This window comes from Sus scrofa, chromosome 13 (genome assembly GCF_000003025.6).
Source record: "Sus scrofa isolate TJ Tabasco breed Duroc chromosome 13, Sscrofa11.1, whole genome shotgun sequence".
In the NCBI taxonomy this organism is placed as follows: domain Eukaryota; kingdom Metazoa; phylum Chordata; class Mammalia; order Artiodactyla; family Suidae; genus Sus; species Sus scrofa.
The window spans coordinates 106,621,471-106,633,788 of NC_010455.5; the positions used below are offsets into that span (position 1 = coordinate 106,621,471).

General features: G+C 41.6%; 1 protein-coding gene across 2 annotated transcripts in view; it reads left to right on the forward strand.

Annotated features, from left to right (window-relative positions):
- The window catches only part of SERPINI1 (serpin family I member 1), a 77,605-nt gene that overhangs the window by 62,145 nt on the left and 3,142 nt on the right, over positions 1–12,318 (forward strand). The gene's annotated exons all lie outside the window — the stretch shown is intronic.

Here is a 12,318-nt window from a genome sequence, read left to right on the forward strand (position 1 = left end):
TGTAAAATCATTTTGGAAATATTTTTAGGCAGCTAAGCCCCAAGGCACTTGAAATAAGGCACCTGTGAATGTAAGATTTTTTAGTTAGCCTAGATAATGATTATTTTCTATCATTTCTATAGAACATGGGAAATGAAACAATCCATTGAGAGATAAAGACAGATATATATAAAGATAAAAGAAACTCTTTGTATGTAACTTATTGAATCCAGTTTTCAACTAGAGAGAACAGAGATGATAGAAGATTCCTTAGCTATTCGTGTGTTCACAGGAAAGAATTTAGGTGTCCTCTCCTGAAATGGCAGCCTATGGAAAAATTATGCTGACTGAATAATAGCTTCTAAATCCGGACCGTGAGCTCCTATGGGTCCCATTTATGGAAGTGGATGCCTCTACCCCCAAAATTGCATATAGGGGTGTGTGTGTGTGTGTGTGTGTGTGTGTGTATACAAAAGAGAGAAGGAAAGAGAGGATGGAAATGGTAGAGGTATAGTTTTCAAGAATTTCTTAAGGATTAACAATCAAAAAAATATTTGGGGCACAGCAGATTAAGGACCTGGCATTGTCACTGCAGTGGCTCAGGTTGCTGCTGTGGCCTGGGTTTGATCCCTGGCCCAGGAACTTCCATATGATGTGGATGCAGGCAAAAAAAAAAAAAAAAAAAAAAAAGGCTTTGCCTTCTAAGAGTTAGGGTTGAGAAGATGGTTTTCTCATCAGCATTCAGCTTCTAGCAATGAGATGATGTTGATGTATTTGATAGCACAACTTCTACCCCTCATTTAGAGAGCTTACATCCCAAAACACTAATAGAGCTTTTCTACACGTTTACTATATCAATGTTCCTGTCCACCCAAGGGAAATGAATGTTCCCTGAGGCTCGCGTTCTTCATGGCCCGCATCCAAGCTCCTAGGGCTCCAGAATCTTGAGTGGGATTGTCAAGAAGATGGGATTGGTGGAGAGTCAAAAAGTAATGGGTACATTATGCTTGAGTCAGAAATAAATTGTGGTTCAAGCATAGGATGATTTAAAATTCTTCTGCTTCTTTCCTTAGGAATTCAGAGACTCTGTACTATACTGGCCAAATTCCAACTGGATAATTATATTTTGCTTTCTTACCATGGCTCTATTTTTGGTTTGATTAAGAGATTCCTCACTGTCTTACCCAAACATCTAGGCAGTTATTTCACACACATAGAATGTTCACTGCTTTTCAGCCCCAAGGGAGTATCACTGCAGTGGCAAGTCAATTATTGTGGTCAGTGTAGCTTAATAAAGTAGTATTTAATTGCCTTTACCATGCACAGAGACAATAGAGCATAAGTTACATTATGAATGCCAATGCCTTGGCGATTTGAAATCACACTAGGCTCTTTCACAGTTCGTGTAGTCTGTAATGGCAAGTCTCTGCTCTTTGATCGCACCTCCATCAGAACTGAATTTATCTCAGCATCCTACTCTCAGTTGCATCCCACTACCTGGCCCAGGGCTGACACATAGTTGACACACAGTAGATGTCTGCTAGAGGATAAAATGAGAAAGTAAGGGAAGGAGAGAAGAGGTTTATCTGGGACCACCTTGTACATTGTATTTCTTGGAATATTTAACTCCTTAAAATATCGGAAAGAAATCTAGGCATGCTCATCCTCAAATATTGCCCAGTTCAGGTCTTTGGGATAACTGATTTAATGCCAACCTCTCAAGTGTTTAATGAGAATTTTTTTTTTATTAATGCTAAAAGAAAGGAAGGACTTTCACATTTACTGTGTACCTATAGTATGCTGGGTACCTCCTGCCACATGGTTCTCTCTTGCCTTTTTTTTTTTTTTCCTTCACTTTTTGGAGCTGCATATGGAAGTTCCCAGCCTAGGGGAGCTACAGGTGCTGGCCTACACAGCTACGGCAACTCAGGATCCAAGCCATATCTGCGACCTACACCACAGCTCAAGGTAACACTGGATCCTTAACTCACTGAGAGAGGCCAGGGATTGAACCCACATCCTCATGGGTACTAGTCGGGCTCATTGCCGCTGAGCCACAATGGGAACTTCTAGAATTATTTCATTCTTAAAATTCCAAGTTTTGCCAGAGTCTTGAGAGTCCCAGAATGGCAACTACCCCAACCAATGCATTCTTCAGTCTTTTTCTCTCTTACTCGCTCTCTCTCTCACACACAAATATATACATTACTTTATGAACCATTTATTCAAAAACTTTCTAGTGACACAACTATAAAGCTTGCCTCTTTGCTGCCACTATATTCAATAGCATTTATTCCCTGCATCATTTGGGGGCACTATATGCTTTGCCTTACATGTACAGTTTTTCACATGTACAGTTCTTTGCCTCCCCCAAATATGATGACTAGAGTGTCTATGACACTTAGTAACCCCCACAAGTACCCAGGAGAATTATTAGGATGTATTTGGCTATTACTTTCTGCTTTAATGAGAAGCTCATATGTTTAAGACACAAATTCATTATATTATTTTATGTAATAACTTTTTGAGGAGATAATATGAACCAAGTACTATGTCATAAAAAATTAAGAAATGATTAAGATAGCACACCTGCTCTGAAGAAAGACATAGACTTGTGGGGAGAAAGACATAAACAGCTGGATTTAATAAAAGGAGGAGTGATAGACATGTTTTATTGTAGCAGTGGTCCTTAACCAGGACAATACTGCCCTTTAGGGAGTATTTGAACAATAGTTGGATACCTTTTTGATTGTCACAATTAGGGAGTTACTGTCATCTAGTTGGTGGAGACCAGGAATGCTTCTACACCCTACATATGACAGCAGCTACAACAAAGAATTGTTGTAGACAACAGACAGTCTAAAATGTCTATTTTGATGGATTGAGAAGCTCTGTACTAGAGAAAACATTGTGCAAGCAGAGAAGGAAAAGATACCCAAGGGCAGGGTGGGAGCATATTGGGTGAAAAAATGGAGGAGGAGACTACAGGTATTCTTTTGTCTTTTTTTTTTTTTTCTTCTCCTTGAGGGCCACACCCACGGCACATAGAGGTTCCCAGGCTAGGGGCTGAATCAGAGCTCTAGCCGCTGGCCTATGCCACCCAAGCCGCGTCTGTGACCTACACCACAGCTCACAGCAACGAAGGATCCTTACCCCACTGAGTGAGGCCAGGGATCGAACCTGCATCCTCATGGATACCAGTCAGATTCATTTCCGCTGAGCCACGACGGGAACTCCTCATTTTTTTAATTGAAGTAAAATTGGTATGTAACATTATGTTAGTTTCAGGTGTACAACATAATTTGATATTTGTATACACTACAAAGAGATGACCACAATGAGTCTAGTTACTTCCCGTCACTATGCAGTTGACCTACTTCACCAATATTTCCCACTCCCTTCCTCTTATAAACTTCGTTTCTGGGAACCCCTGATATGTTCTCTGTATCTCCATTTCAGTGGGTCTTTTTCTGAGGTTTTGCCTTGTTCTTCCATTGGGAACTCCCCTCTCCTCCCTCATTTTGCTTGACTCTCTGTGTTTGTTCTATGAATTAATAAGCAAAACAGGTATCTCTCCCTGTCTTGACAGAGTGGCCACATGTAGGAGAGGAAGCTTATTGTTCAGCCTTCCTTAGCTCTTGTTTGACTCTTGAACCCTTGGGATTGTCTGAAAAATCCTGGTTTATACTTGATAAATCCTAGTTGTTGGCACTGTGTGAAGACCTGTCAATGTTCCAACAAGAGGGATCTCAGTCAGCACCTACTTTTAGGCTGACTGGAAGCCAGCTCTTCAGGCAGGAGTTTTTAAAATATGCAAATATATGAAGCCCTGTGTGACTATGTATTATAAAGCCTGCTGACCTCCAGACCAGACTGTCCCTGGGTGATAGTTGCAAAACCCAGGGTTTCAGATGAGTGAATAAACTCTTTCTGGGGGAGGTACCACCAAGTTGTGGCAAGGCCAAGAGAGTGCTCAAAAAAGGCGTCTTTCTTGCCTCTATTCCCCGGGAGCTCCTCTGTAGCCTCTAGATGTGTCAGAAACCTGTAGCTTGTGTCTCAGGTTGAAGCTCTAGGACAAAGACAGGAGCCTTTTTCACAGAGAGACTGGGAATGGTTTTAGTTCGAAGTCTGTACAGTGTCCTGCAGGTGGCAGCCTGCACAGAACTGTTTTTCTGATTGTTACAGTCCTTTGGGACAAGCTCCTTTGGCCATCAGGGCCAGGCAATCAAGGGGCATCCCTTGTGTGCTCTGCACTCCCTCCAGCTTCAGCGATGCTGGTGAAGGGCACTGGGGAGAGGGCACACCCTGCCTTTAGCAAGGTGGGGGAAGAGCGCTGGGAATGGGGCACACTCAAGGCTTTAGCAAGGCTGTGCCTGTGTGTGCCCACCTGCTCCAGCAAGGTATAGGGTGAGTACAAAATGGCACTCACTCATGTCTCTGTCGCCAAAGAAAGTCCCAACTTGTCCTTGCCCCTCCAGCAGATGCTTAAGATTAACAAATGAGTCACTTTAATGTATAGTCCAGACTCCTCTAACTGCTGCCTTTGTGCTGGGTCCTGGGACAAGAGAGACCGTGTACAAGCCGTTTGAAAGAAGTATTTCAGGTCTCCACAGTCTCCTGGGGCCCCTGGACACAAGCCCCTTTGGTTTCCAAAGCCAGATGTTTAGAGGGCCTCGTCTTTCCAGCAAGAGTCCCCAGGATTGGGATGCCCAAGGTGGGGCACAAACCTCGTTCCTCAGAGAGTTCTGGACCTGCAAGATCCCTCCTTGGTGGGGTCTCTGCACTGGGGCACGGGGTTTTGGTGAGACTGACTCTCTGCCTTGCCTCCCTGTATACCTGTGGCCCTTTTACCCCTTGTGCTCCAGTTGGTCAGCCAATGATTAGTTCTTGTTCAGCAGTTGTTTAGATTTAGATTTGGTGTGTTTGTGGGAGGAGCTCAGCTCGGGATCCTCCTACACCACCATCTCACGTGCCCCTCCTAAGTACGTATTTAAGCTTTAAAACGTGTAAAACATTTTTGAACATCTTGGAAAATTACCTTGAGAATATTGGACAGAGGCTCTTAGATGAGAGAGGAGTTTTTGTTTCATAGACCATTGTGTACTCTTTGGAGCTTTACTCTGTGTATGTATTACTTCTCTAATTAAAAAGTTTAATTAAAATTCTTACTTAAAAACTGGGAAAAGGTTGGAGTTCTCGTTGTGGCAGTGGAAATGAATCTGGCTAGTAACCATGAGGTTATGGGTTCAATCCCTGGCTTTGCTCAGAGGGTTAAGGATCCTGAGTTGCCGTGAGCTGTGATAGAGGTTGCAGACGAGGTTCCGATCCTGTGTTGTGGCTCTGGTGTAGGCCAGTGGCTAGAGCTCCAATTCTACCCCTAGCCTGGGAACCTCCATATGCCATGGGGGTGGCCCTAAAAAGCAAAAAAAAAAAAAAAAAGGAAAAGGTTTAAAAAAATAACATTACTCAGTAGAATTTGTAAATTCAGAATCACTCAGTACTATTGGAACACTGCTACATTCTTAAATTAGGCAATGAAAATTTTTTTTTCAAAAATAGTAAATGTGTTTTATCAGTGGGCTAAAAAATACCCTGCCTTACAGCCTTACAGTCTCTTGCTTCTGGAGAAACTGAGTGACTTGAGAGTCCTTTGCTAAGACCTCTTGAATCCACTCTTTCATTTTCTGTTCTGTAGCATATACTTTCGCTTCAGACTCTGATTACTGCTGCCCTCAACTATTTCAATATCCTCCTAAACTGTTGCAATCTCTCTTCCATCTAATCTGTTTTATCTACCAGTGCCAAGAGTAATCACCTTAAAACTGGCTCTCAGATCATTCCAGTTCCTGTTCAAAGCCTCCCTTCAGCCTGCTGTGCATCTTCCACTGCTCGGCAGAGCATTCAGATCTCAGCTCCCTCTAGCCATAGCTCTGGCTGATTCCTGACACACACTGCATGCTCCAGCCAGACCCAACACTCACATTGCACCAGCCATCTGCCCAGCTCCCCATCTTTATGAAATACCATTTGAATCAAGCCTCAAGTCAAATAGACCCAACTTTACTAAGCCACCATGATTACACCAACCTGAAGTAATCACTCCGTTTAAAGTATTACAATATTCTATTATTTTCCTTATGCCACATACCATGTCTGATCTCACATCTCTATGCATTAGATATGACCCGCCAGAATTTAAACCTCCTCCAAATTGATCCCTATGTGTGTTTAAGAAGTACTCAGCACCGTGCTTTCTGCTTTCTACTCATTGAATGAAGGGACAAGATGAGATACTCTGTATTGTGTTTATTTTTTCACCTTAATTTGATGTCCATTGCTTTTGACACTAAATTCCATTAACATAAAAAGACTGGTATAATACACACGGAAACTAGAGAGTGCTGAGAATCATTTTCTTCTCTGGCTCTATTTAAAATGCTCATCTAGTTGCAGTGAGGATCCTGTTATAGAGTAAAGGCTATTTTTGTAATGGAAATGAATGACCATCAGCATTTGGATTAATAGTAATCCTCTTGGAAGGTGTAAGGGGAAGGAGAAAGAGAGTACTAAATCCTTCAGCACAAAGTATGAGCTTTAATAAAGGAGCCGATAAAATAAAGGAATTAAGAAGACACAGCAAAAGCCATATTCAGGTCAGATTCAAGTCCTTAGATTTATGCTGGGCTGACTCTTACATCTGGCACTTGTTTGTTCTCTTTCTCCTTCTTCCTGTAAGCCAGAGGGCTGTCTTTCTCCTCTAGTGCCCTAATTCCAGCTCTCCCCTCTACTTTCTTGCTTGGACTGCTGCAACAGCTAAAAGAGTTGATCTTCCCGCCCCGAGCTATTTGCTCATCTGATTTATGCTTACAGCTACTGCCACAGATATCTTCCAAAATCAAAGCAGTTGTGTCCTGCTACTTTTGGACAAAGTCCGGGCTCTCTAGCATCATGGTCCAAGCTCTTGAAATCAGATACCTCCACATCACTAGCCTCCTTCAGTTGGACCTTCAGGTCATTGCTTCTGCTTTTATCACTTTGCAAATGTAATTCTCTGCCCTTGTCTCCTTCCTTCTCTAACTTTTACTCTTCTAGTTATTCTTCAGGAACCAGTCCAAATATCACCATCCCTGAGCAGCTTCCTTTGACATCTTTCTCTTCTTGGATGGTTTACTCTCCCTTATCAGGACTCTGTGCAAAGTGCAATCACATGTTTTTTATCCTTTCCTGAGATGGCTTGTTCTCATGCCTGTCACTGAGCTCAGAGCTCCTCAGAAGCCCAGACTGTGTCATAGACATTTTTCTGTCCTGAGAGCCTCGAACGGTGCGGGGATCAGGATAGATGCTAGGCGGTGTGTGCTGTGAGGAAATGAGCTGGGGGCTTCTCTCAAGCCTCTGGCCTCCTCACTCCCCACATTCCAGCCATGCCGACCTTTATGGGTCCTTGAACACACCTGGCTTCTTTCTGCCTCTGCACTAGTCTTTCCCATGGACACTCTCCCTGCAGTTCCGCTTGGGGCTGGCTCCTCTGTAGTCTAGGTTTCAGCTCAGATTAACCTTCTCAGACATGCCTTTCCTAACATCCAACGTGAAGTAGCTCTTTCTTGCCCTAGTCACCTGCCAGCACATCACTGTATGTAATTTCTTATACTCACCATACTCTGAAATTGGGGTCATTTGCTGATTTGCTTTTTTATTGTCCTTGTTATTTAATGTCTGCTTTCCCTATTAGGGGGGAACTATTTTTTTTTTTTTTTTGCCATTTCTTGGGCTGCTCTCGCGGCATATGGAGGTTCCCAGGCTAGGGGTCAAATTGGAGCTGTAGCCACCGGCCTATGCCAGAGCCACAGCAACTCGAGATCCGAGCTGCGTCTTCAGCTTACACCACAGCTCACGGCAACGCTGGATCCTTAACCCACTGAGCAAGGCCAGGGATCGAACCCCCAACCTCATGGTTCCTAGTCGGATTTGTTAACCACTGCGCCACGACGGGAACTCCGGGAGGAACTATTTAGTTCACTGTAGTATACACGGTGCACCAACCTTGGAAGGCATATAGAAGGTGCTCAGTACATGAATAAATGAATGCGTGAATAGATAAATGAAGATGCGCTGATCTATAACAAAATCTCTCCGGAAAAACAAATGCTATTCCTACCTTGAAGGAGCTCAAATTCTAAAAACCTTTCTAAAGTTCATGGGTGGGGCTGAAGCTAAAAATATATTAGCAACTCAAGTACAGAGACATTTTGGTGTCCTAGAGTTCTGTTATGGAACTCTGTTCATTTTGTTATTTTAAGCATGTCCTTGGTGACGCAGAACTCTATTTAAATTGGCTGTTTTGGAACAGTGCCACAAAAGAAGCAGTGGCATCTTCTTGCATGATGGCCATCCTGCCAGCATTATGTCGACCGCAGACACTTAGAGCCTTTGGTGCCCTGTGCAATACCTCATACGAGCGGAGTACTTGAAAAATATTTGTTCAGTGACTGAATGAGTGCTTGAATATTTTGTCCTGCTTTTGCAGAAGAGCTTGACTTACTGCCCACCTCTTCTCTGGGGAACCCAGGGTTTGCTGGCTCTGTTCCCATCTTATCCATTGTGAAAAGCCTTGTTCCATGCTGCCCAGAGAAAAGTAGGATCAGTCATTTGGCAGCAATGTCTCCTGTGCCAGAATGAGAAGACTGCTTGAGGCCAATGTCTGGGATTTTTTTTTTTTGTAATTCTTTTTGCCATTGATTTATTTATTTTCATTTTTAGAGAACAGTTAACTTTTCTCTAACCAGGAAGACAAATTCATCTGTGCAAATCTCTTTACTTTCAGTCACATGATTCCTCAAATATCTGAGTGCGTACTTGGTGGCTGAAGGTGTACAGGGAATTGTGGCTATGAGATGAATAGGATAGGTGCTCAGAGAGTAAGGCTGTTCTAAGATGTAGTGGCAGTATGCATTCTTGCCTAAGCCACTTTCGGCTTATATTTTATTTTAATGTGACTGCTTGAAGTTTGTCCCAAGAGAAAAAAAATTTCATTTTCTTTAGTTCCTGTAAGATTCATGATGTCACTTCTTACTTGTTACATTTCTCCTACTTGTATATCCAGTGGGGTGGTGTTTTTTCTGAAGGCTAAGTGTCCTGAGGTCTCTATAACAATGGCAGACATTTGCTGTCCATGGTGTAGCATTTAGTCACCCCTGGGAGTTGGAACATTGGATTTGATCTTTATTTTGCTGTCTTTGAAATACATATGATGACATTGGTCTGTTGGATCCCACTCCCTTTGTTCTTTTATTCAATTAGATTTTTACCTTTAAGGGTGTGCTTGTGGTCTTTGTATTTTCTTCCTCCCTGTGGCTGTTCTCCATCAATTTTCCTAGACCATGTACTTTGGATTAGTGTCATATGTTTTTTTTTTATTACAAGAATAAATGTTATAGCCATGATTATAAACAGAATGTGGTCATAGTGTCCATAGAGTTTTATGTGAAATATAAAACACACAGAATTTTATATGAAATAACTAACCCCTTAGTTATTTATTAGTTGTGAAATAACTAACTTCTTTCATTCAATGGTTACTAAATGTTGGGAGAAATACTGGAAAATTACACATTACCAGGAAACTCCCTCTACTTAGGTTAATTCATTCTTTAGGCTCACTAAATACTAGAAGCCAGGGACACTACAGGGAAGGCCACAATCCTGGCCTAAAGGAAGCAGGCAGTCCAGAAAGAGAGAGATAGCAATGTAAATATGATGTATTATAAAGGCTTAAATAGAATTAGATCCTGGGTTCAGAGGCAAAGAGTCATCAGTTCTACTTTAGTGGGGGTTAGGAATTGGGGGAGAACAGAAAAGTCCTGATAGGGTTTGGAGCGGAACCTTAAAAGTAGATTAGGTGTCTCTAACTGTAGAAAGGTTCAGAGAGTTTCTGGGGAAGCAAAGGCACAGAAGTGGTAAAGTAAGGTATGATCAGAACTTTGCAATTCAAATAATCTGGAGCACAGGGTGTGGAGTGAAGGATGCTAGGGAGTTCCTTGGTGGCCTAGAGATTAGAATTCGGTGCTTTTACCACAGTGGCGTGGGTTCAGTTCCAGGTCTGGGAACTGAGATCCCACGTAAAGCTGCAGCATGCTATAGCCCACCACCCTGTGCCCCCCAGCCAAAAAAAAAAGCTAAGTGAAAGACACAGGCAGCCTCCTGGAGGTCCTCATATTGTATTCTAAGCAGGTATACAGATGTGTAATATCCTGGAGGGTAGGTGGGAGGTGGGAGCAAGAAATGGCAGGGGAGGGGATAAAGTAAGGGAGTGGAATATTTGATAAGATCATCCCAGAGGAGTCTTTAGTGTGAAGCAGAAGCAGTTAGAGCAATTTTTCTTGGTTTGTTTTTGTCTTTTGAAGGCTGCACCCGTGGCATATAGGGGTTCCCAGGCTAGGGGTCTAATTGGAGCTGTAGCTGCCGGCCTACACCACAGCCACAGGAACACAGGATCCGAGCCACATCTGTGACCTACACCAGGGCTCATGGCAACACCAGATCCTTAACCCACTGAACAAGGCCAGGGATCGAATCTGCATCCTCATGGATCCTAATCAGATTTGTTTCTGCTGCGCCATGACAGAACTCCAGTTACAGCAGCTTTAACCACTATGTCTAGATACACTGACATGTCTACAAACTTTTTTTGAAAATCTATTTGTATGTGTTGCCAAATTTAATTTTCTGATTTTAAGGAACTTTTATGTGCTTGTTAATAGGTGAGTTTCGTCTGTGATTTTATTTTCTTAGACAGTCCGTGTTTAATTTTAATAGCAAGTTAAGACTACCTGGAGAAGACCTAGATGACTTTTATTCTCCTTCTAGAGTCTGGAATAGTTTCGTAACTGAAAATTCTATTTATTCCTAGAAAGTTTGTTTAAAATACCTTAGAAAATCATCTATGCTTGGAATCTTTGACAGGTTACTTAATGCAATTTATATTTTTCTTTTCATTTGTTAAGAAAAAAACCCAGTTGTCTGGATTTGAAGGAGCTAATTGTACTTAATTGTATAAAGTAAAAATTGTGTTGCTTTTTATTTTTCTTCTAGTCATCAAACACAGTATAGAAGAAAATGTAATATGTGAGACAGATTGTTTCCTAATGCAATGCTTATATCTTAATGCTAAATATGAGTTGAAGAAGGAATATCCCTATTAAAAGTATAATTAGAAATGCCCACCAGTTTGTCTTGGGGCTTATTCAAAATAAGCAGGTACTTTGCAACATATGTACCAAAAATATTGTTGAACATCATATTATATCCATATGGGGTAATTATATGTTTTTGAAAGTATTACTAAGCAATTTAATGGGAAATCAATTGTGCTTTTACTGAATGTTGCTGGGCATCAGTAATGACACTACTTATCCTACATTTGAAGTAGACCTCCTAGAATTAGAAAAAAAAAAAGTACAAATTTGAGTAATCCTTTATCTGTTTCCTTTCTTTTTCTAATGAATTTGAGGTATTTCCTGTTCATTTTGTTTTAATCCTAGGGAAAAGTTGAAAACCCAAGACTGAAAGCTATTGTATAGTTTACTAGGGCTGCCATAACAACGTACCACAGGCTGAGTGGCTTAAACTACAGACACTTATTTTGTCACAGTTCTGGGAGCTCAAAGTCCAAGACTAAGGCATCTTCAGGGTTAGTTTCTTCTGAGGCCTCTCTCCTTGGCTTATAGATGGCCATTTCTCCTATGTCTTCACATGTTGTATTACTCAGGGTTCTCCAGATAAACAGAACCAATGGATGAATGGATATACATACATATATGTGTCCATATCTATCTATCTGTCTAGACAGATATGGATATATGCATTTCTGTACATCTCTATCTATCTATGGAAAGGGCTTTATTTAAAGGAATTGTCTTGCACAATTGTGTAGACTTTGGAAATCTAAAATCTGCAGGGTAGACCAGCAAGCCAGAGACTTAGGGCCCAGTCTTTGTTCTAATAAAGTCTTCAGCTGGTTAGATGAGGCCCACCCACATCATGAAGATAAACTGCTTTACTCAAAGTCCACCAATTTTAATGTTAATCTCATCCAAAAACATCTTTGCAGAAACATACAGAATAATGTTTGACTAAATATCTGGGCACCATGGTCAGGTCAAGCTGACATAAAATTAACTGCCATGCATGGTCTTCCCTCTGTACCTATCTGTGTAGAGGTTTCTTCTTTCTTACAAGGAGACTAGTCATATAGGATTAGAGCCTATCCTAATGACTTATTTTAACTTAAGAATCTATCTACAAATACAGTCACATTCTGAAGTCTTAGGGGTTAGAGCTTCA